This window comes from Ischnura elegans, chromosome 9, assembly GCF_921293095.1.
Source record: "Ischnura elegans chromosome 9, ioIscEleg1.1, whole genome shotgun sequence".
NCBI classification, from domain to species: Eukaryota; Metazoa; Arthropoda; class Insecta; order Odonata; family Coenagrionidae; genus Ischnura; species Ischnura elegans.
Window position 1 is genome coordinate 61,372,615 of NC_060254.1, and position 25,366 is coordinate 61,397,980.

Here is a 25,366-nt window from a genome sequence, read left to right on the forward strand (position 1 = left end):
AATTTACCAGGCCACGAGGGCCACATTCCAAGTTTCGAATCGCCCCGCGGGCCGGATAGCAAATTTGCCGATGACTGAAGTATTCGATTCCAACGTCTACTGAAGTATCCAGCGGCGTATTTCTTAATTACGAACAGTTGAAGGCGACTTTGACGCGTAGTACAGCGCTGCAATGCTTCTAGCGGTGTCTCACAGAGTTATACGAGCGAGAATCGCGCGCTACTTGAAACGAGTGTGCGGGCGGGATGAAAACCCTCCTCGGGCCGGATCCGGCCCGCGGGCCGTAGTTTAGAGACCCCTGCTCTAGAGCAAAGGTGGGTCCTCCCCCGAAAATTTTGGGATTTTCGATGTTGAAAACGTGATATTTGTGATTCGAAAACAGTAGTTTTGAACGAGTATTTACTAAAAAAAGTATATGAATTGGATGAAGTAAAACCTTTACAGGTTCAGGGGGGATTGTAGCCCGGAAAACCCCCCATGGCTACTACGCCACTGGTTGTAGTAATCAGGAACATGGGCAATTTTGGCGAGATCGGAAGTCCAGATCTCAACAGCGTAGTACCATGGTATCATGAAATAGATTACACATGATTAAAAGTACTCTTCAACTCAATGGTAGCCAAAAATATAAGAGCAAAAGAGGTTTTTACGGTCAACCATTTCATCATACCTTTTCATTATCATTTCAGCATTACATGAAATGTGTTTCTTTAAAAAAGTCAACTAATTCAATACTATAACTGACAGCTTTATAGCAGCAAAAAAGTTCATTTGATTGTTCTAAGGTTCCTTTAGCTAATTCCTTTCAAGCTTTTGTTTTGACTTGAAGAGCTCTTTTAGATCTTCCAATAATCCGGTATAATTCAATAAAAAAACTTCATTTGGTTTTGTTGCATTTACTATTGTAAAAATCATAGCTAATGTTTTATACCAAACTAAAATTTACAAAGTGTATTTATTTACATTGAAATGTGTTATCTTGATTTGTTTGCAAGATACTAAAAGAACGATTATTACTGAATGAACAAAAATGTACTTGTGAAAACAAATTGTTTTTTTAATTGTTTAAACATTTACAATACAGTATGAAGTCGAAGAAACGTAAAAAATTGTAAATATTGTTTTTTTAGATTAAAATAAAATTATAAATAATCAAAATATCTCTCTCAAATTTCACCTTATTTGCTACTTCGTGTCCAGTGGGTCGTTTTCAACCCAGGGTATTACTACGACCAGGAGTACTAAGGAATTTTTTAAGCATTTTTCTAGTGTTCCTGAGACCATTTGCATCAACTTTGGTGAAAAATGCAATAGCATATGCGAAAATAAATTTCTGGGCATAAATGGGTTAAATAAAATATTTTGATGTACTCGATAATGAAGTAATTAGGGAGATGGTGAGGGAGGGAAAAATATAATGGGAAATACTGTAGGTAGGCTACTAACGGTATTGTACGAAGGAGTGGGGCAGGGGGACACTATAAGTCTCCGTAGTGGGCGCAGTAATCAAGAAGCTGGGTAATTTTGGCGAGATCGGAAGTTCAGATCACAACAGCGTAGTACCATGGTATCATGAAATAGATAACACATGATTAAAAATACTCTTCAAATCAATGGTAGACTAATATGAGAACAGAAGATGGTTTCAATGTCAACCATTTGATCATAAGAATGATCGTAGGCTTTCCCGGCATATTGAATCGTGGAAGGTTACTCGTGGAAGGAAAGGGATGATCGAAACGTCGCGACGCGTCGGCCGTTACGGAGAATCTGACCCGGTGGAAATTCCGAGTAACCTTCCATCATTTGATCATACTTTTTTCATCTCTAAGCATTACATGAAATATGTTTAAATAAATAAAAAATCGTAGCACTTCTCCACAATTTTTTTTTACTGCGTACGTTGAGTTTGGCCTGATATGATATGCTAAAATTCCGAATAAGTTCAACAGATTTAGGCTTCAACTGGTGGAAGTTAGACATATTTAAATAAATAAAAGATATTTTAGCACTTTTCCACAAAAACATTTTTTAGTATGCACTAAAAAAATTTTGAGGAGCCTCAATCATTTAATTTAATATTAATAACTTTCATATCAAAATATAGAGAATATTTAATACAGTAATTGTTGCATTTTATTTTAGATCTCAAAGAAGATAAGACCCCTCAGACACTCTCCCCCTCCCCTAAGAAAAAAATACTGGATCCGCCTCTGACTAAGAATGATTATTATGAATGGGCGAACTCACGCACCACTAGCGTCACCCATCCATCTACTACAAAAATTACATTAAGTTACAGCTACGAAACATAGAAATAAAAGAATTTTACTGCCAAGTGAGGCTATGTGCAATTTTTTTTTAATGACCTAAAACTAGCAGTTGTTTGACCAATTATCGGGGATACATAAGAAGTGATAAGGAGGCAATTTCGAGAGGGATAAGATTGAATAAAGAGAGAGGAATACAAAAGAGAATAAAAGAAGAGATATGGGGAATGTGGAAGGATAGTTTTCAAATAAAAAACGGCATTAGAGCAGTTTTCAATTTCCCACAGCATTTAGTAATACTGAAATAGAATATTTAGCGTTCTGGAAATAATTCCTGGGGGTTCAGACATTTTTTGAGGGGGTGGTAACAGTGGCGTAGCCACGGGGGGTTTCTGGGTTAGACCCCCTTTGAGCCTTTAAAGCATTTAATTCATCCAATTTATATTCTTCATTTTAATAAACTCGTTTTTGAGTTCTAAATATCACGCTTTCAACATTAAATAACCCAAAATTTTCGGGGAAAAAACCCTCGGACCCCCTATGCCCTGGGTGGTTTTCCATACACCCCGAAAGGAACCCGAAATCTCCAGTAACCCCCTCCCCCGTTTCAAAATCCTGGCTACGCCACTAAGTGGTTACTATGAGTTTTTGTCCCATCTCGTCTTTTTCACCCCAAACACTTGTATGAAATCAATCATTCAGTGGTCGGAAGTGGGTTCTGTGGTAAAGTGATAACTCATGAATCATTAGCGCTATCCGATCGTATGATTCAAAACTTCGTTACGTTTCAGCACCGAAATATAGCACAAAAATATTGCATTGCCAAAAAAGGCCAGCACAATTTTTCTAAATTCAAAATTGGCTTACACTAGATGTTATTTGGATAGTTATCCATGTTAAATTACAGTTTCCATGGTTACACTGTGATAGTGCCGAATAAAAATCGTAATCGTGGAGTCTCAAACACAGATGAACTCACATATAGTGTAATAAATGACCCGAATAACTCGAGAAACAACGGTGAAATTAAGTAACCAGCTTTGGAAGACTGAAGACTCTTGGATTTAAACAGCAACAAATCCAGGACTGAGTCAAGGGGGTGGGACAAGGGGGCTCTCTTCTCCTGTATGTATTCGACAACCGAAAAAATTACCAAAAAATCACAATTTTATCTTGTGTAAATTGCATACCCAGGGGGGGGGGAGGAACTACAGCCCCCCTACCCAGTCTAGAACCACCACTGCATTTAAATACTGTAAATGAATATAATGTATAAGATAACTCAAGAGTCATTAGCGTTATCCAATCGAATTCCGAAAAAAATAAGTTACATTAAAGGAACTAAATAAATTATAAAATATGCAATAACTAAATAATGCCAAAATAAAATTTATTTTTCTAAATTCATAATTGCCTTGCACTAGGAGCCGGTCATATAATGTCTAGGTAACGCTAACCATAAGATGATACAGAATTCAGTATTTCCTACAGGTAGCTGAAAGTTCAGGTTAGCTTCTGTGTAAGATCAAACTTCATGCTAACCAGAACTTTTTGCCCCCGCCAATAAAAGGGGTAGGCTGAACTTTCTTGTGGTTCACGCTAACCAGGCATTATAAAACTGGCTATCTATGTTATTTGGCTAGTTATCGAGGGTGAATGAGAAGAGATAAAGAGATGGACTTTTGGAAGAGGAAGAGTTGAAGTCGGAGCGAGGAGGAGATGAACGCGAAAAGAAAAGAGGAGGTGGAGGGGCCAGACGGAACAATGCTCGCTGGGGGCCGTTGCCCCACGCGAGACGGAGAGAGAAAGAGAAAGATAGAGAGAGGGAGGGAGGCGAGACGGTGGATGTTCTGTTGGGGGGGAGGGGAGGGGTGTTTTGAGGGTCGGGGGTGCGCTATGGGGGGAGGGAGGGGGAAATGCAATGGGGTGGTGGGGAGGGATAGACAGAGGGGGGGAGGGATGGCGTCGGGGGGTGCTCAATGCATTGACGTCACGCGAGCGAGCGGAGGAACGGCGCCTGTAAGGGAGGGAGATAGCGAACCTAGGAGGTGGGCTGGAAATGATTCGGATCGGAAAGAATTAAAACGGAGGAAAATTGGGAAAGAATAAAGATATGATGACGACAATTCGCAAATTTCTCCCCGGTTTATACACGGCGGAGAAAAATCGTGTCAAGAATTTAAACCGTGGATAGCTGATGTCAGTAGGAACCAAAGTCACAGTTGGCAATTAAAATAAATGAAAAGTTGTGTTTAAAACGGAAATAATAGAGAAAGATAGCAAAAGGGAAAAATAACGCAAAAAGAAGATAATACTTGAAGAAGATTTAAAAAAAAAAAACCAAAAATGTTTTAAACCCTGGATAGCTGATGTCAGTAGGAACCTAAGTCACTGCTGGCAATTAAAATAAAGGAAAAGTTGTGTTTAAAACCGAAATGATAGAGAAAGATTGCAAAAGCAAAAAAAATAATGCAAAAAGAAGATAATACTAAGAGAAGATTTTTTTAAAAATAAACAAAAAAATTTTTAAAAATATTTAAAACTCAAAAAAGACATTGAAACAAGCATTTATACACGTTGGAGAAAAATTGTGTCCATGGGGTGGAGATAACGGGCGGCGTCGGAGGGTACACATTTCAGCGACGTCACGCGAGCGGGCGGGTCTGAATGGAAGGGAGGTAGGGAACCTAGGAGGTGGGCTGTAAATGATTCAGATCAGGAGGAATTACGAAAAATTGGAAAAGAATAAGAAGATGTATTGACCACGATCCTTAGGCGTATAGAATGCTGCCCCTTTAATCCTTCGCTGCATTTAGTACCATGCATGATACATAGTGATCCGTGAAAATTGCATATCGATGGCTAAGTTCTAACATCACGTGTCTCAAAAATAGCAACTTTTCGGGAGAGCAAAATAAACTATTCATATTTTATTTGTACACTGAAATCAAAAAATAAAAATTCATAAAACTGAAAAAGAAGAATACATTGGCAAATAAGTAGTTGTTTTTGTCTGAATTTTATTTTTTAAACGTCATTACACTTTTTTAAGATACCCGTCTCAAACCGGCCAAATTTTGAGACACGCGTTCTTAGAACTTAGCCATCGATATGCGATATTGATGCGATACACGTGAATAAATGCGACATAAGCGCGATGACTGGACTTTTATGATACATAAACCTCAAATTTGCCTTTTCGATGGCAAAATTCGTAAATTTAGTGCCGAGACTCTCCTCGCTGCGCCCCTGGACGTATGGCCTTACTGCTTCTCACATGGTTACATGTATTTTCATCCGCAGCTACTAGAGAGGTTGGGGGAGAACCCTGGTAGTTTCTGCGATGCTACGCAAATATTTCTCGCCATTTGCCGCGCAAAAACTGAGTTTGGTAATGCTGAACTCCACGCAATCTGGACAGAGGTCTACGGAGAGGTTTTTCAGCCAGTACAATCTAATTGTTACAGGCAGACGCAACCGGTTAAAGGAAGAGAGTTTTGAAACTTGTTCAATGTTGATGTTCAACTAGCGTAAATGATATTCAGGCTACTTATAACAATTTTAATTATTTACTTTATGTCTTATTTCTTAATTTACTATTGTTGTACCCGTAATTATTTTAAATATTTCGTATTTTTTCAAACAAATGCGTTTCATCACACTTTGTCGTCAAATAATAGTGCTAAGTTATGAAAATATGTACAGAAAAAAATAGATGCAAAAAATGCTATAAACTGTAATTAAAAGTGCTATAAAATTAAAATTAAAATGCTATTTTCACGTATATGTAATGATGCAGTACACTCATTACCGGTTATTTCTGAAGGGCACTTCCTCTCTAACGCATCCTACATCAGATATGATGCACCCCCTCGTCATACTTTGCGGTTCTCGAAACAGTCAGTAGCTGCCAAAGGTGATCAGCTTGTAGTTATATTGAAGGAATTCAGCTCCCCGTATGAGAAGCGACTGAAAGGATGTATGGGATATCTACATATATTATTGGTAAGGTACGGGCGCCGATGAGAAGTTTTCAATGAATATGTGGAATGAAAACTTTTTATGGAAAATTGCCAAATCTGTGAGATATATCCATTTAACGTAAAAGTTGTCTATTTTCTTATTGTATCATATGTAATACATATTAAAGTTTTTCCTTAAAAAATTAAGAAATAGCAGAAAATTTTATTAAAATACAGAAAGAAGCGTTTCTGGGAATATTTTATGGAGACGCGGCCCGCAGGCTAATTTCTTGCGGCCCCTTCAGGCTAAAGAAAATAAAGTATCGAACCAACCTTCGACAAACTTGTCAAAAATAAAAGATATCAAAAATCGCATTGATTGATTGAACTTTTTAACCATTGAAATTACATGTTTTCTTTAATATCATAGATATGGTGGTAAAGTGGTAGAGCATTATGGCCTTCCGGACGATGTGAAATCGATTTTTAGCCATTGCATTAAAAAAAGGTTAAAGACCCATGCTTGAAACCATGTTCACCCCAAGCAGCTAATGAACAATTTAATATTAATGGGCGCGTTTCTATGCGTTACGGGTGTGGTGTTATGTTTGTTTTAGTTGAAACTTAAAATTATCAATTTTGACAACAATGAAAAGCGTGCGGACGTAACGACGTTTTTAGCATTACGTTTTAGTCCAAACAACAGTACCTCGAGAAGCCTGAAGATCGCATCTTTTCAACGTAAATCAGAGCTCCCAACAACCTTACTATTAGCCTTTCTTGGTTATTTAGTCATTTTAAGGATCATTAATTTATACTTTATTTGGAATTCCATTTTATTTTCACATTTGATAATAGCTAAGGTTTTTCTACACAGTCGACGTTAAAATTAGCTAGTTAATAAATTATAATTCTCCTACATTTTATAAAATAATGGTTTTATCGTAGAGCTAACTGCAGAATTGAAAATAGCACGCCAAAAAACAGAGAGGGCGCAATTTTCAAAATAATCCGACTAAAATCTGATTTTTGTCCAACTTTTTCGAGCTCCGGCCCACTGTGCGTCGTCACCGGTGAGGGTGGGAGGTAGAGAAATCTATGTAGTGGGCGGGTAATAATACAGAATAAATGGAATTAAAACGGAGAAAGATTGGAAAAGAATAGAAATACAACGACGACGATACACACATTTCTCCCCGGTTTATACGGGTGGAGAAAAAGTGCATCACGAAATTTTAGCTCATTTCAGTAGGAGCCAGAATCACTGCGGGCAATTAAAATTCTAACATAACTAACCGCCGTGTCTTATCTGAACTGATACTTCTGCATAGAATTTTTAGCCATTCTCTTAGGACTAACGTAAATCTCCCTATTTTCCGTTTTCATGTTCCTCCTCGTAATAACTCTTAACCTTAACCTTACGTAATAACTCTCCGCTTCACATTCCGCGATTCCGGGATACGAACCGGGATATCCCAATTTTCGGGCAAATTTTTCAGCTAGTTAAGCTACCGAGGCGACTTTCCCCTCTATGCGTGTTTCCGTTACGTTTTCATGTACTCAGCAATCCATATATTCAGCAAACGATAATAAACTTTCGAGATATAAAATATCGTGGAAATTTTCATGTATTTCCTTTAGTATGGAATAATTCCACTCCATCACGTTTAGTTCTCTTGAATTTATAAGAATTAACCATGATTCACACCCTATACTCAAAGAGTCAGTGAACAATTCAAGGTTTTTTTTCACTTGGTCCCGTATAAGATTTATAATAACGCATATTACAATTGAGAATTCCCCAGTCACCACAAATGTGTTATCACCCCTGTTCACATAGTCAACAAAGTAAAAAAATTGATAGGACTCTCTTAGGCATTGGGACCTTGCTCCTCCACTGCATGTCCATTCTGACTTTTTTCGCAGCGCCCAATATATGGGCAAAGGGTAGACACTGAAGGGAAGAGGAGGGGTTTGGAATTTTAATAGAGAGGAAAGCAAGGAACGGGGTGGGTAAGAAAAGCTATTGAGAAACTGGGAGAGGGTTTTAGCGGCAATATACACCCTTGACCTCTCCATACGGCGAGGGAATAGAAAGAGAGCTGGAGGTCATGGGGGGGGGGGGGGTGGCGAGATGGGTGCTCAGGTTAATATGCATTCTATGGGACTTTCAGACGATCCCGACCTTGCCCTCGCCAAAGGGTCGATACATAATCTTTTCCTTCTTACCTTAACCCTCCCACCCACCCCCCTCCGGTCCCTCCCACCCCCAGAGACCGCCCCCGTTCGCACAATACGACCCTAACCTCTCCTTGAAGGGAACCTCTACCTTGCCCCGCGTGACTTACTGCGCCACAGCCCACCTCCCAACGCAGTACTCTTGAAGTCAGTGCACATTTCAAGACATTTTCTCTTGGCTCTATTTAACACTGGGCACATTTTTCATGCTTATAATAATAATGATAATAATATAATAATCAACGGGACTGCTCTAATCAATCCACTGTTGTAATCATTAATATTACAACGGAAGATTCTCCAGTCACCGCTAAATGTGCTGTCATCCACCAAGCATTAATAAGTTAAGAAGCATTAATAAGTTAAGAAGCATTACTAAGTTAAAAAATTAAGTAAGAAAAAATAAATTTATTTCAAATCGAAATTTTTGAACAAATTTCCTTTTAATCCAAGAAAAGTGATATTAGTCAAGCATGCAATCAAAATAAATATATTTTTTTCGAGCAAATAATTTTAAAACCAATTAAGCGCTGTTATAATGTTTTAATAATTTTGGTTTCTTAACCTTTTCTGTGTTACAACTTGAAAAACCACGGCTTGCCCCCCTCCCCCTAGTTTTGATCCTGGGTACGCCCTTGTCTATGTAAGTCACTGCTCGTGTCGCTGATGGTAGGGAGATCCTAATTTCGCCATTAAGTAAAGTATAATTAAGGATAAGGATGAAGGATGTTCGGGTGGTATTAATATGAGATTACCCGGGAGATATGAGATTACCCGGTGGAACACCCGAACAGCCTTCACTACCAGCATACGTCGGGAAAGCATCAGATATTTCATAATTAAGGATATTAACCGAAACTTATACTCCAGATAAGTGGCGTAACAATGGGGGGATGAGGGGATACATCCCCCCCCCCAAAAACCTCAGAGAAATTTTAAAAAAGTATTTAAAACTATCTATTTTTGACACTCAATAACTGCATCAGCCCAAAGTTAAATTTTTAGTACGCAAATGATGTAAAACGTATTTTCAGGCCTGTGATTTTTAAATAAATTCCCGGACTTTAAATAAATTTTAAAATAAATTTGCCTGGTGGGGTTAACCCCTCAGGCAATCCCATCCCCCTTCAAAGCATATTCCTTGTTACGCCACTACTCAAGATGACATCATTTATAGATTTAATGAATAATAAATGTAATTCCTCACGTTATCAATATTATATTTTATAAAAATTGAAAATGAATCCATTGCTCCCACTCCATCGCCGCACGGAGAGGATATTTTTGAAAACCTAATAAAAGGCGCCCAAAGTGGCAATAAAAATCACGGTACAACGGGAAGGGCCGGTGCCTCATCGGTGAACCTTGCCCAGCATGACTTACTGCGCTGCAGTGCAGCGTTCAACCCTGTCCTTAAGGAGTCAGTGCATATTTCATGGGATTCCCGCATGACCTCGCATGAGCCACACTCGTGCGCAATAATTTTGCCTTGAGTGTGCACAACATCCTCGCGAGACCCGTGTTTTTTTCGTGACGATTTACTAGTTTTAAAACTTAGGCCGGTTTACAAAAACAATCAGCGATAAATTAACAGTGGGGAACAACGTAACGTGAGATTCAAGTACACATACATCACTGGCGTGTTCATAGAAACACCTGAACAGAAGAATGCGAATATTTAAAATAACGAAATACTCGTATATCTTGCGCGGAAAATAGCGAAATTATAGGGGCAATTACGGTGGGGTTTATTAATTTTGAATAAACGGAAAAAACAGCGCACAATTTTTTGTTTTAGCCATTTTTCCCATGCGCTTTTCACATTCTTTTTGATAACTCTAACTGTGAATCATGGGAGATTACGGGGGATTAGGGGATAGATCCCCTCCCAAAGTCTCAGAGAAATATTAAAAATTATTTTCTAGTTTAAAAACATAATAACTGCATCTGCTTAAAGCTAAATTTTAAGTGCCAAAATGATGTAAAATGTGTTTCCAGGTATGTCATTTTTGAAAAAAAATTTCCGGACCCCCAGTTGCAGGGAGGGGGTGGGTCCCCCCAGACCCCTTAATCCCTCCCAAGTATATTCCTGGGTACGCCACTGTAACCTGAGATAAAAATTAGCATGAATGTAGTATGGAATGGAAGTTAACTCACGAAAAGACATCGAGGGAGTTACAAATTCCACCTAATTCCAATAGCGTACGCCGTACTTTGTTACTAGTTCTTCAAAACTATGATGTATAGCATCCAATATACGCAGAGCGCTTCAGATCCATCAAGCAAATTTTTCGTCAACGGGCTTAATTTAAATAAGCGACTTTGTCTTGGAGTATCGCGCGCCTAACTCTCCTTCCTTCTGAAAATGTTCCATTCCCTCGCACTTTCTTTTCCTCCAGCCCTTCTCCGCCCTTTTGGTTTATCGCCGTAATCGATTATTTATTTCCCTATGCTTCATTTTGCCCTGTTCTGTGTCCACGTAAGAATTACTGCCGCCATTACAGACTCTAGGGGTCATGGCAACGCACAAGGCATAATTCCGCCACAAGTTTAGGTATTGCCCAAAGAAATGGACATTGCACATCATGAAGATAAATTTCTGTTTATGGGGAGGTTTCAATCAACATTATAAATAAAGAAAACATATGATAATAAACAGAGTCTTAGAAATCTACTCTTATTGATTTATGCAAAATAACTGAGAACTATCGGCGAACTATTACACCATCAAGGTCGATGGTACTACTGACAAAATAAGTAATTATTCATACCATATTCCCATTTCCATACACTCCACAGTATTTTATTTCAATTATATACATCCCCTCAAAATTAAATACATACTAAGATATCTATAAGCTATCTAGCATTAAACCAACTTGCAGCTCATGTACTACCTATACCATAAAAATAATCTTCGATGCTACTGGCGGCATAACATCAGAGAGGTAAAGTTATGAAAAGGAGAAAAGCAGCTTTATCGATTAGTTGACAATCAGGCTTATTTTGAATGAAGTAAAAATATGACGTTGATGGTATTCATTAGAGTATGAAGAATGCGAATTTTCAAAATAATGGTGTATCTCTCGTTGCCTTTGGGAATGTGTATACATCCGCAAGGGATAGACCATGGTTACGAAAATAAGGAAGTATAAGAATATAATAAAAGTATAAATGAGTAATAAACCAATCTGCAACTCATGCGGTAATTCTAAAAGAAAACTCGTCGATGCTTCCAGCGGTGCACCAAACATCAGAGAGGAGATTAGGAAAAAGAAACGCAAAAGAGAAAAAAAGACTATACACTAGTTGACAATCAGGCTTATTTTGAATGAAATAAAAATATGACACGGGTTATATTCATGGAGGTCTGAAAAAATGCGAATATTCAAAATAATAAAACAATACTATCTCTCGTTGCCCTTGGGAATTTGTATACATCCGCAAGGGACAGACCATGGTTACGAAAATTAAAAAGAGAAGCTCAGCGCTTCCTTCAGATTTACGAACAAGCACTAGGAACAAAGCTTGGAGACGACATGAATTAACACTTCCCTTGGGAAACAAAATTGATCCTAAAAAGAGGAACAAGTTCGAGCTTCCGCCAATCGGCGCTCACTTCCACCAGACGTTCAACGACCTTTAAGGCATTTAAATTCATCGCCATTTCCGGGAGAGCGGGCAGTATTTTTTACAGCATAGAATTACAAACTTACATGTCGGGCTACAATAAACATACATGACGGAAGCATTGGGCTTATTCCAAAATAAATTGAAAATGCGAATCAAAAATATTGTTGAATTCTATAAAACAAAAAATTTCCTAGAGGCAGTTCAATTATGCCCAGCAAATTTTCCCAGCAAGCATATGATGCAAACACTAAATGACACCAATTATGTACGTTAATAATTCTTCTCACATACAATATTCAATTGAGAGAACAATACGCTGATGCACCTCACATCATTAACCTTTCAAAAACTGACAATAATATTTTGTACAGCGAGATCAGATCAAATTAAAAGTTTATATAAATTCCTCGAATGATATAAAAATTTGCTAATTTTCCATTCGCCATCAAGCACACGTCAAAGGCATAACAATTAAGCATCATAAATAAACCTCGTGCCTCACGCTCTGAATATCGTGGGAACATATTACTCTGCAGTTTCATTTAAGAGTAATGATAATTTCCATTAACCTTTCCTAAGGCGGATCGAAAATTTGCACGGTAGAACGTAGAGGATATCACTAAAAGATTACTGAAAACTAAAACTACTGAACAAATACGACTTTAAAAAACACTAAAAATATGACTACTTCAACACTGACAATATGGCTAAAAGTTGTTTTACGGTTAGCCTTTGGTGCAATATCAATTCCAGGTCCTCAAATGACTGCCACATCTCGAATTATATTTTCGATTCTATCACATTCTGAACATCACACTTCAATCGAGTTATGTAAGTGACACCAGCAGCTCGATTCTGTAAATGTGATATGGCCGTCACAAGCGGATTTCATCAATGTATTCACGGCTTTGACTCTGGAGCGATTCTGAAACTTTTTAGTGACGTCACTCTCACAGCCGCGTCCGTGAAAGTATTCACACCCAATAGGGCCCGTGGTAGCTTCGTCGCGGCAATGCGCTCTAATTTTTCATAATGAATTTACGCTGTGATTGATAATTAATAGCACATTATTCATTAATTACGATGGTGGCTATTTCATATTGTCACTTCCCATTTAAGTAATATGTATTAAAAACAAATAAAAGAAATGCGTAAAGTTAAATTTACATCCGCGTACCATTTAATATTGCGATATTGCCTTTATTGCGATTGAAGTTGGTGAGAAGTTAAACTTTGTGCTGAGGGTTTGACAATTATCTTATATTTGTGCATCTGCTAGAATATACAAGTCAAATACTGAAAACTTAATGTTCATAATAATTTGGAGTACAACCAATGGTAAAAGTATTGTGAGGTATTGAATGTTAACGGATTTATTTAATATTTGTTTCGTAACTTCAAGCCTTCGATTTGTTTTTATTAAGGAGAATGGAGGCTCTTTACATAGCTCCGCTACTGTTGCATGAGCATCAATGTCGACGGAGGCAATAGATGCACATACTTCGGCGGCAGATACGCGAAATCAACAATCCCTTCGAGATGCGGGAAGAAGATTTAAGAGGTTAGTCCCGCATATCTCGAGGATTGGCGATGGATATTTTCACTGAGCTCACACCACGATTAATTCGTAGACGTTTAGGTGGCTTGAAGGGGGCATGATTTAGTACGTTAAGGTAAACATTAATCATCCATTCCATCTCTCCCATGCATTATTGCTGCCGTTCAGTAACATGACCAACATGATTCTTTTTTCTGTTGACATAATAGAAATACTAAGACATGTAAACATCTCGTCCTCTAGCAGAAACTGTTAATAATCAACTCGTATTCGCGCCAGAAACATTTTCACCAGTATAAATCGTGAATAGTGGCATGTGCTTGCACAATCAGACAAATAAATATACACCAAAGCGCATTTAAAATTATGTACTGAAATGATGAGAACAGCTCAAACGCATACGAGAATGAACCTTTATCAAATAATAAAAAAACACTTGTTTTCATTCCGCGTAAGCATTTGCTCCATATTATGAGAAAATTAGTGCTAATTGTGCAATTACGAGCCTGCTACGTGATAACTGGCTTTGATACGCAGCACTTGACAACATATAAAAGAGGTAATATACAGTTAATAGCTATAAACTAATTAAGCAACCGTAACTTATCATTAATAGGTGCTTTTAAAAGAAAAGACCTCACTCAAAATTGAGTAAAGAAGTATTATTTACTTTGGGAGTGAATATTCCGCGGCATTGTATATGTTTCTCTATGGTAACTGAAGTTGCAGTTGGCCGCTGAAGTAAGTTTGTGTCGGAGATTCTGATTCGTTCCTCGCATCCGCACAGCTACCAACATAAGAAACTGAAGTGATCATTCGCAATCCGTCAAACATCTCGCGACACAGGCTTGCAGGATCGCTTGAACGTCTTTCACGGTGAGAGGCGTGAGAACTCCACTGTGGTTCGAAGCACGCGAAGCACAGATATCACATTTACAGAATCGAGCTGCAGGTAGACATAATATATGACCAAAATTTGAGAAAAAGTTGTTTTGAATAACTTAACTTAAAACATTTATCATTGGATCCCTTCACCAAACTTGCACCATTGGATGTAATAAAATTGATTTACTTACCTAATTAATACATTTCTTGAATTCAGATTTATTCCTTTCTTTCTAAAACATAAAATCCGTTTTTCAATCCCTCTGGAGCTGGCTAAGGCCAAAGAAACGATAAAGCTTCAGGCAACCAAGCAAAACGTTGATACATGACTGTTTTAATTTTTTTAATAAACTCGCTAATACAGTGGCTGATGAAAACCCTCCCATTATTTATCAACCGCAATTATTGAAATCAAGCATTCCTCAAAGGGATAAAGAATTTCGACAAAATATAATATTGAGAATAAAATACAATCGTATAAATCCATGAATACTAATTGTGCACAAACAATGGAGATATAGAACTTATTTAAGCTTATACCTTTATATCTTGATTTTTCTATTAGCATGATTAAGGGATATCACGATTCTTAAAATTTTACGGCTTAATTTATAACACGAAAATTTCCACTTTCAAAAGAGCGGGCTAATTCAGGCGCAATTTCCAATACTCCGGCTTAAAACCGATCAAAAAGACCCTACAGCCATTTCACACCCCATATAACTTCCAAAACATCTCACTCGCGAAATTTATTAACGGCCGATAGCAAACTTTCGAAGCACTCCCAATTCGATTATTCCAGATAATTAATTGGCCAATTTCGAAATAAATCGTTCATCCAATGCCTTCAGGTAGTACTTTTTTTATAAAAGGCGTGAGTTCAAAACTTATTCCGCCAAAATTTAATATTCCGGAACAATAATACATGTGATTATAATAGAGATAAAAATTTTCAGTCAAAAGGAGACGTTTACTAATGAAATTGTATTTTCAATAAGTTGGCGCCTAAATGCAGGTATTTCACCGAAGCGTGCCTTGCTTATTTTCTATGCTATTCATAACATAAAATTAAATCACGTGAATGTGAATGAATACGAACAATTTTGATAAATGATGAGATATTATGTATATTAAGATTTAATAATCTATTATTCTTTGGATTTATATAATTTTATTCTTAATATTCAAACCAGAAAAACTGCCAACAGAAAATTTTCAACCCATTAAATATTCCTAAAAAACATACATTATTTAGAGCATTTAATGCGATCTGATGATTGAGGACTCACCATGAGAAATTCCTTCAGTTATGGACAATGAGGCCCAGTGGTGTGAGCAAATAGCTCTCTCGAACTGAACTGCAATAAACTCCGACTTTTAAAGAAATTTAGATTTTTTTTCATTTTCGCTGGGTAGAAAAAAGCAAGACACAGGCAAACAATAAGAACATACTCTCTGTGCACTCCATTGAACCTAGCCTAAAAGTAATCTATCTCGTACAAGTACGTCTTAGTACATATTTAGTACATACTTACTGTATGGTCTCACTTTGTATTGTTTGCATTTCCCTTCGAAATGCAGTAACACATTCCAAAATCGGCTAAACTTCACGTTCCGTCCTTGAAAATTGGTGAATGACATTTACTTCATTTTTTTGTACATACTTTAGGCTACCACGCAATTAGTCTATTAAGTACACATGCTACAAGGTCTTTAGGGATATATTTCTACCTCTCATGGCGATATGAGTCCCATACTTGAGAGAAGATTAATGAAATTAAGCATGCTTAGAATTTACAGATATCTTTTCCTTTTATTTCGATCATTCTCTTTTTTGTCTTTCTATTTGTTTTTTATTTGAAGATTTTCTACTCTACGTTGAAGTGTTTCTACTCCACGGGCGTTAACTTATCTGGATTAAGTTTTTTTTTCCATCCAATGAGCAAATATCGGCAACGCGCGCAATCATTATGCATAATCATTCATTTTCTCTTTCCACATTATTGTTTCTCCATATTTCCTATTATTCACTGGAGTAACTATTAATTATAATTTAGGTCATTTTTATTTTTGTATTAATTATAAATTCAAGTGCCAAAGGTCTCAAGTGCCAGAAATGTCTACGGTAGGAAATTGTAATTACCAGGGATAGGAGTAGTACTGGCCAGGTACTGAGGTACTCTTGGAGACAGTGGCATAGCCAGGGGTGGGGTCGGGGGGGGTCCCAATCCTCCCGAAATGTAAAAAAAAAAAAATTATTTTCTTTCCTAAAAGAAAACAAAATATTGACAAATTATGAATTTACAAAATATTTATTTCAACAAATGAAGTATTTTCGATTACGAAAAGTGTTAAAATTATGCGAAAGATCCACAGAGAAAAAATCATAAAATATCCACAGGGAAGAATGACGCCTCGATAGCTTAACTGGCTAAAGCACTCGACCGGAAATCAGGAGATCCGGGTTCGAATCCCGGTCAAGGCGAATGATTTTTTCTCTGTGGATCTTTCGCACGATTGTGCATTGCGGGTGACTCCCGTAAAAGTTATCACCGCGGCTAGTCCCGGTAAACTTTAAACTGTTAAAATTAGTTTAAAATCCATTTCTTAGTACCCTGTTTCTTCAAAAATTTTCCCCCCTGGTTTTGGACCCCCCAACACTCCGAACGATATTCCTGTGTACGCCACTGCCTGGAGTAGTACTTCATTGCTGGGCCAAGTCAGTGCTGAATTTCCCTATTGTACCTCCCCCGCTTTTCCTCGATAGACATATCGATCTATAAACACGTGAACCCAATCCTCCAGATCGAATATCTCTCGTCGCGAGAGATCACAAAAGGTTAGGTGTCAATGAAGAGGGGAGGGGGTGTGAGGCGTGCTTCATTAGACGAACAGGGTGGCGACAATTCTCACCCTGTTTCCCTCACCCACCCACCGAAGCCACCCCTACCAATTGCGGTACACACACCCCCACCCACCGACCGTCTAGACTGCTCCCCTCCCTCCCTGATCCCCCCCCCACCCACCCGTCGCCGTAGTTATTTCACTTTACGGTGCATGATCAAAGGGAGATAGCGATCTGTCACGTCCTACGCCCCACGGGGTCGTCGGGAAAACGACGGAAGGTGGTGGGTTAACTTGGCACTGCATACCAAACCTGGGCCTCCAGAGACAGACACACACACCGACACCAAAAGCGCCTCTCCGCTCTGTGTCGACGGGCGGTGTTCTTCTCGCCTATGGTGACGCGTCGCGTCGGGAAGATGAGGAGGGAAAAATTCTTCAGAATTCTTCGCGTTCAATTGTTTGAATCACCGGGAGTGGAGACAACGCGTAAGAGATGCCCCGAAAAAAAAGAATCGGCGCCTAAAGAATTGAACTCATACCTCCTCAACCTTCTCAGTTTTCCTTGCACCCTCGGATATCCAACAACATAGGTTATCAACCTTACGGTTGCCTGTTTCGTCAAAGGTTTATGATTTATTGTATATTATTGTAGTCTAGTTTGATGACGGTATCCATTATGAATTCAGATTAAAATTCAACTTATTAAACTGTTAAAATACTATGAGTCACATAATGGCAGCGCCGAAGGCACGAATAGTAAAACTGTACCGGTGAGTCCATCTCACCTCAACGAGTCAGATAACGAAGGTACAAAAAAAAGGTGACGAGCGCATATGTTCTGTTGTCGTCTGTAGTCTGTGTTGTTTGAGTGAAGTTTTTTAATTATTGGTGTTTTCCTTTTCTGCACAATTGTTCAATTTTAACAATTGATTTATTTTTATAATTTTAATATTTTTTGTGTGTTTTGAAATTTTTTGCTTTTTTTCACTTCTTTGATAAAAGTCAGAATTTTCAGTATCAATTCAATTCTTCGGTCTGAAAAAAGAACCTGCGTCACAAGAATTGAACTCTTCTCCCCACAGCCTTCTCAGTTTTACGCGTACCCTCTGATATTCATCAACATAGGTCATCAAACCTATGCTTAGGTAAGTCGTCAAATGTTTCTGATCTATTCTCGATTATTGTAGTTTACTTTGGTGACGGTATTCGCAATTAATTCGGCTTAAAATTTAATCACCGCGTCGGACGTCTGATTTTTCAATATCAATCAAATTCATAGGTAAGTAATTATTTTCCTGATTTTGTTTGCGGGAACATTTTAAAAATTCCGTGCACTCATATTCTCTTCAAAGTGTATCGGAAACAATGTGAGTCTGCTTCACAACAAAATAAAGGCATACGATTTAGGATTCAACCAGATATCTTTGTCTACAGCTAAAACATTAATGATAGTGTTAAGAGCTCTTTCTGACATTGTATTGGATTTCGTAGCTCTCTATAATCACCTGTCATATCTTTCGTTTATTCCCGAATTTGCCAAGGCAGTTAAAATTTGAGTAAAACATAAACTACTAAAATAATTTAATTATGAAAATTCTCCTATATTAGCAATATTTCGAACTGATCAATACATTTTAATTGATAACATGCCCTTTTTGACATATAAAATAGAACTTACAAAGAAAAATTGGTAATAATTTTACAAGGTTAGGAAATAACAGTCACTGAATGCCTGACATTTATATAAGGTAAAGAATTCCATATAAGACAAAAGCATACCCAGGATCAAAACTAGGGGGGTAGGGAAGCCGTGGTCGTTCAAGTTGTAACATTTTAGCAAAGAAAAGGTTAAGTAATGAATACAAAATTTTGAGAAAATTATGACGGCGATTTTTTACTATTTATGACTATTTGCTAGAAAAAATAATGATATTTAATTTAGTTCCCTGTCTTATACTAAGGTCATTTTTTGTCAAAAGAAAATGTTTCAAAACTTTCGTTTTGAACTAAATTTATTTTCGCTAAGGAGTGGGGGGAAACTGCCCCTCATACCCCCGCTGGGTACAGCCATGATATAAGGCATTAAATTCATGCCACTTCCTTTACTAAAAATATATTTTATGAATATAGTCCTATGGGTTGAATAGTTTTCGCATCTTATTAGTAAAATAAAATTTAACGCTAAAGTAGTTATTCAAGTTAAATCCACCCATACAAATGGGTGCACTCTCGATTTTTATGAATGATATCCAAAAATGAGTGTTGCGTCTAAAAGAGGTTCGCAGTTTATAATTCGGAAGTACAAACCATTTATGATTGAACTTATAGTTAAACGAGAGCTGTGATGGAGTGTCAACGAAACAATTGCGCAATCTCAACCATTTCGAGATTGTTTCAGTCAATTATAATCAGTGGTGTAGTCAGGAAATTTGTTCGGGGGGGTCCAAAACCAGGGGGAAATTTTTTAAAAACAGATTACTAAGTAGCGGGTTTTAACTAATTTTTACACTTTTCATGATCGAAAAATAATTTATTTATTTATTTATTTCACCACCAAAAACGGCACATACGCTTTTATTTTGGCTGTTTACGTAAATAAATAATAGCTGAAAGATATCAAACAATAACACAATAAATAAAAACTAACAGAAAACAAATTTTTGAACATAAGAAGGGGCACTATGGTTTAGACTGCGGTGAATTATCCAGATGGCAATTTAAGGAGGACTTTAAAATAGTGGCACAGGAAAAGAGTTCTAGGTAAGGGATTTTTGAAGCCATGGAGTCAAATAAGGATCATTTTCAAAGAAATCTTTTGTAAATTCATATTTTTCAATATTTGGTTTTCTCTTGTGATGCAAAGTAAGTGTGCTTTTATATTCCGGGGGTGTCCGGACCCTCCAGGCCCTCCCCTCCCTACGCCACTGATTGTAATCGCACATTTTGGTCCAACCTCAATTATTTAATGCCATTAAATAACCAGAGTATTAAACAGCACGTCAAAAAGGCAGGGTACCTTAGACAAACCGTTCTCACGCTAACTGCAAAAAATATATTCGTTGCCAAAGCTCAGTACATAATTAAGGTGTTACGACCCCATGTTTATGGACAAAAGTTGCTTAAAAATTTTCTCCCTACCACCTCCTCTAGCACTGCAGATTCCTCCTGATTGCTGGTTTTTGTCGTTCACCTCTTATCAGACTTAAAATGTATACTTATTCTCAAAAACAGTAACAATATCAACAGAGACTGTGGCTATAATTTAAGCCATATATGGGACCACCTCTTAAAAATACGAGGGGACTGGCAGCCAATCAGGAGACGCTGAACCGCCATCACCCACAGAATTCTGTATATATACCCCGAGGCTTTGAGGATTTGGTATTGGATTCCTGAATCCCTGATGACGATGGGCGAGTTGTCCATTGAAACGTTGGAAGGAGAAATGGAGGACCTTACCCGGTGCGAAACCCGAGAAAACTTCACTGCTATCCTTATTCTTGGCGACCGACAGCTTAGGTCGTTTGCACCATGTGGTAGAGGTTGGTGAGGAAGGGTGGAGAGAAACCCGGCGTCGGCATTAGCCTATTCTTAACGAAAGGCGCCAAAGGGACCATGGCTTAACGTCCCATCCGACGGAGGGAGTGATGCGCTTAAAATATTCTCCACATATCATTCTAGTAGAGACCGGGCAACCTCTGAAAAATCTCTACCACATCCGAGATTTGAACCCAAGTCCACGGGGAGGAAAGCACTTTAACCACCACACCGACCCGATATCCGAGTTGTCTGTGGTTATCCTAACCGTAGTGTGTGATTGTGACCCTTAATCACAAACAACCGATTACATGAAACCCTTGAAAATGGAAACACAAATTTCTCAAAAGTTTGCCATACATTTATTTTTGATTAATAATAAAATTATTAGAACATTGTATTGCCATATGTTTCTGAGTTATCCTAAAAATTTCAGCTCGATAACTAATCGGATTTTGGCTTAAAATTGAGTTGCATGATTAGACACGGACAAGATGACAAACAACAAAGCGAGTTAGTATAAACGTTTTAAAAATTACGGACCTATACTCCAAGATCAAGTCAATATAACTTAAATATTATGAAGAAATATTGAAACTAAATAAGTTCTGCCTAAACGCCGGGGATAAAGTTTCAATTCACCAAGAGCTCCGATTACGATGCATGCGGCTCCGTCGTATTGTTCACAATTTCGTGGAATCGGTTCTGACGTCAGTAAAATAACTCTACTTGGCTCAGAACCGCATCTTTATCATTTCCGACCCCGGGGGACGAGGGCCGGCCACGTAAAACGCAATGATACTCCTCATAAACATATTCACGTTCTGTTCCAAGGGGTCGACGTCCTCGCCCCATACCCCTTCCACGAGCGTCCCCTCTTCCTCCCCCTCACCTTATCCAACGCTATATCCATCCGCTACCCAACCCCCTCTCATCCTTTTTGGCGCCCTTCCCCTCATACCGTGAAGGATTGCAGAATATGTGAGGGAAAGGAGGAGGGGGGTACTCTTGAGGAAATCACGACCGAAAAATTCGTCCTCAGGGCGGCAGGGCAAGGACGGACAATGGTGATACGTGCGTAAAAACTTTTCGTGGAAAGAAAAAAAATTAAAAAAAAAATTCGCGGAGAGCGGTGACCTTACTTGCATCACGCGCCGCGCTCGTGATAAATCACGGGCAACTGCGACGCATATTCAATCGCACCGTACCGGGGAGGTATGGTTAAAGTGGCTGAAGTTGGAATTCACCATGTACTCTGATTCGAATGAGTGTATTTTTTACACTTTGCGTGCTATGGGTGTAATATGGGAGTGAAAGCCACGTGAAATCCTTCGGTTTTTTGCTACGGGAGTAATATTACGCCATCCGTCTTTTGAAAAATCGTAGTTTGCTAATTTTAATAAAGTGGTTAACGTCTAAATAAACAAATGAAAAAACAAGGACAAAATTAATCCTTTAAAATCATACCAGGCACATATTCCTCGCAATAAGGTTGGTTTTTAAGAAATAATACAAATATTCAAAATGGCCAGCACCTGAAAATTCAAAGTACTAAATAAAATGTCGAAAAGGCTGGATACCCATCAAAAATCGTTTTTATGGTAACTGCAAAGTGCATTTAAAAATGTCAGCGTTGCCATAGGTCATTAACTAAGGAATAGCGACCCCAAGTATATGGGTAAAAAATGTTTAAAATTGTCTCCCCTACCACCTCATGAAGTTTTGCAGATTCTTCCTGAAACACCCTACATAATAAACTACACAATTAGGGACGTTGAACGAAATTTATATTCTTATTGATGTGACCGATCAAATTCATAACATTTGAATGCTAATCCTCAAGATTGTAAATGTTAAAGAATAAATATTGAAAAGAGTGGATTGCTCTCACCAAATGCCACTCTGCGGACTTTTGAAAACCGATTAAAATACATCTGAGGAGGCGACAAAAATTTAGCTCCAACGGGACAGACTTGTGCATCCTGCATGCAGACAAAACCAGTGGCATTGCATCCGTGATTTCCATTGCCAACTGCGATATTTTAGAAATTGCTTTCAATGAATTTGAATGACCCCAGGTATTCGCCGCAGTATGTTTTGAGTTTTCAGGATGTTTGGGTTTTCCCTTCCATGGCAGAGCTGGCGGAGGGACAGGTGGGAAGGATGGCCTTATGTTAAGTATCTGCTCCATTCTACACGACGGGCTATATTGCACCATGCGATTTAGAATTCTCGTGTCGCCACCTCTTCGCTAGTCCTCTGTCTTGTACTGGGCAGCGAGTGCTTCGTTGTTGCTCACAATCCTGTGAGAGATTTATTCCCTTAATAGAAGATTCATCCTGACTCATACCAGAAATCACAATTTTTCAAAAGTATTCGGTGGATGGACGAGAAAATAAGCTACGAACATAATAAACAATAGCAAAAAAGAATAGCCTTTGGGGTCACCTAAAGCTCCAAAATTTATTTTGTATCTATAATAGTTTAATATGTGTAAATTGTATAAGGAGTAATAATTATACTAAATCATATCATATTATATTATATCAAATAGACTTCTCCATTCAGTCATTCGCTTGTAAACGTAAAATAATTACACGGAAAATTTTACGCCCACTTTTAATGAGTTGATGAGGTCATGACTCATTTAATCGTTCAGTATGAATCTATTATTGAGAGAAGAAACCGCTCACAAAATTAAGAGCAACAACGAACAACACGGTCCATGCAAAAAGCCCATGAGTAGCGAAGAGACCGCGACGCGCTCGTCATGAGTTCGTTACGTCATCAACTTATCTGAGAAAGGGTTAGGGCTGACCATTTCTGGAAGCGAGTAATTTTAGAAGTAGGTGACGGATAGAAAAGCGGAAAATATGGGTATTTCAAATATTCAGACTTTATCACTCGCGACAGCAGAGTAAAATTAATAAACAATATCATTACATTTCTAAGTAAGTTATTATTCATTCCTCAGGTTCAATTTTCCCTCCGTTCTTTCTCTTCCACTCCACCCACTTAACTCCCTCTATTATACGTATTTTGAGTACATAACCTTTTTGTACAACTGCTGTGTGTAAAGGTACAGTCTATTTGACTTCAGCGGTTGATGGACATTGACAATGCCATACGAGGCAAGGAAACTTCAGATGATGAAATACCCTCATAATTCTCCGAACCATTTTCAAAACATTTCAGCTGTAGACAACTCGTACGATATTAGTGGCTTTATATGGAACTTTTTTCCTGCAAATGGAAGTGAGCAAATAATTTTTTGCATTCGCAAAGGTCAGTGGGAATTCCTTCCAGCAAAAATGAGTCACTCCATTGTCATGAGTGGGACAGAAGGATATCCTTTCTAATTTGACTACTAAAAATATATTCATTCATAAACTCGTATCTAAATAATCATTAGGTGGATTTAATTCGATGTTTTGTTCGGGAAAATGGCAGAGCATTGTATGAAAAACACAAAATTAGATCGTTAATAGGAATGACAAAACTTATGGATAAACTCTGCCTCTAATCAAATTGCTAAAATTTATTTGAAATAACATCAAATATATGTGTTTTAATGGTTAAAAACCTAATACCAGCGCAGGTACTGAAGACGCTAACATGAGAAATGCAGCGATGAGGTCATTGCATAAGATACACACCCTAACATATAATTATAAATGCAGGATCAAAACCTATCAATTACCATTAAAGTTGCTCTACCTTTTTGATAGCGTCTACTTCATCGAAAAAAACTGCTTTTAACTGTGTGAATATACATCTAAGTATTTCTTATCACGAATTAGCTCTTCTTACCTGAAAATACAGCTGGAAGTAGGAAACGTAGCTTTTTAAATTTCCAAATTACTTTCCACAGGAGTCAAAGCAGTAGCCGAAGGGCTATTTCCTCAAGTCTGGCAGAACCTTGAAGTGGTTTAACGGCTTTAGCTGTCGTATAATAATGAACAAATTATAAACAAACAGTCTAGAGCTTAATAAAGTACCTGTAATTACAAGTCTTTCGCTCAGTGTTTTGCTATGCGGGATTTGCCTCGTTCACCACAGCTCCCAATGTCCTCAGGTGATATGCATGGGCATACTGTCCTCTAACCATCAATGCAGGGCAAACGACCAGCACAGAGCAACTGCTTGAGTCGCAAGGTTGGATGAACTCACGAACACTACAAAAGAGGATCCTCAAGTCGTCCTCTAAATGTGTTTTCAGCCACCGCACGTTTAAATAGGTTTACAGAAATCGCCACTCGCGTCGCCAGCAGACAAAATGATGAGAGTATCACGGGAAAATAAGGTATAATTATGGGTGTCAACCAAAATTTACACATATGATAATGTGATCTATCGAATTCATAAAAGCCCATTGCCATTCCTCGTATTAGCAAACATAATACGGCAAAATATTGGAAAAGAGTGGATCGCATTGC

General features: G+C 38.0%; 1 long non-coding RNA gene across 1 annotated transcript in view; it reads right to left on the reverse strand.

The window, feature by feature from the left end:
- The window catches only part of LOC124166061, a 49,176-nt gene extending 24,115 nt beyond the window's left edge, over positions 1–25,061 (reverse strand). Inside the window, exons 1-2 of the long non-coding RNA XR_006866389.1 lie at positions 24,929–25,061; positions 24,741–24,848 (exon numbers count right to left, since the gene is read on the reverse strand). This is a non-coding gene — a long non-coding RNA (uncharacterized LOC124166061). The remainder of the gene's footprint in view (positions 1–24,740; positions 24,849–24,928) is intronic.
- Positions 25,062–25,366: the final 305 nt, after the last annotated feature.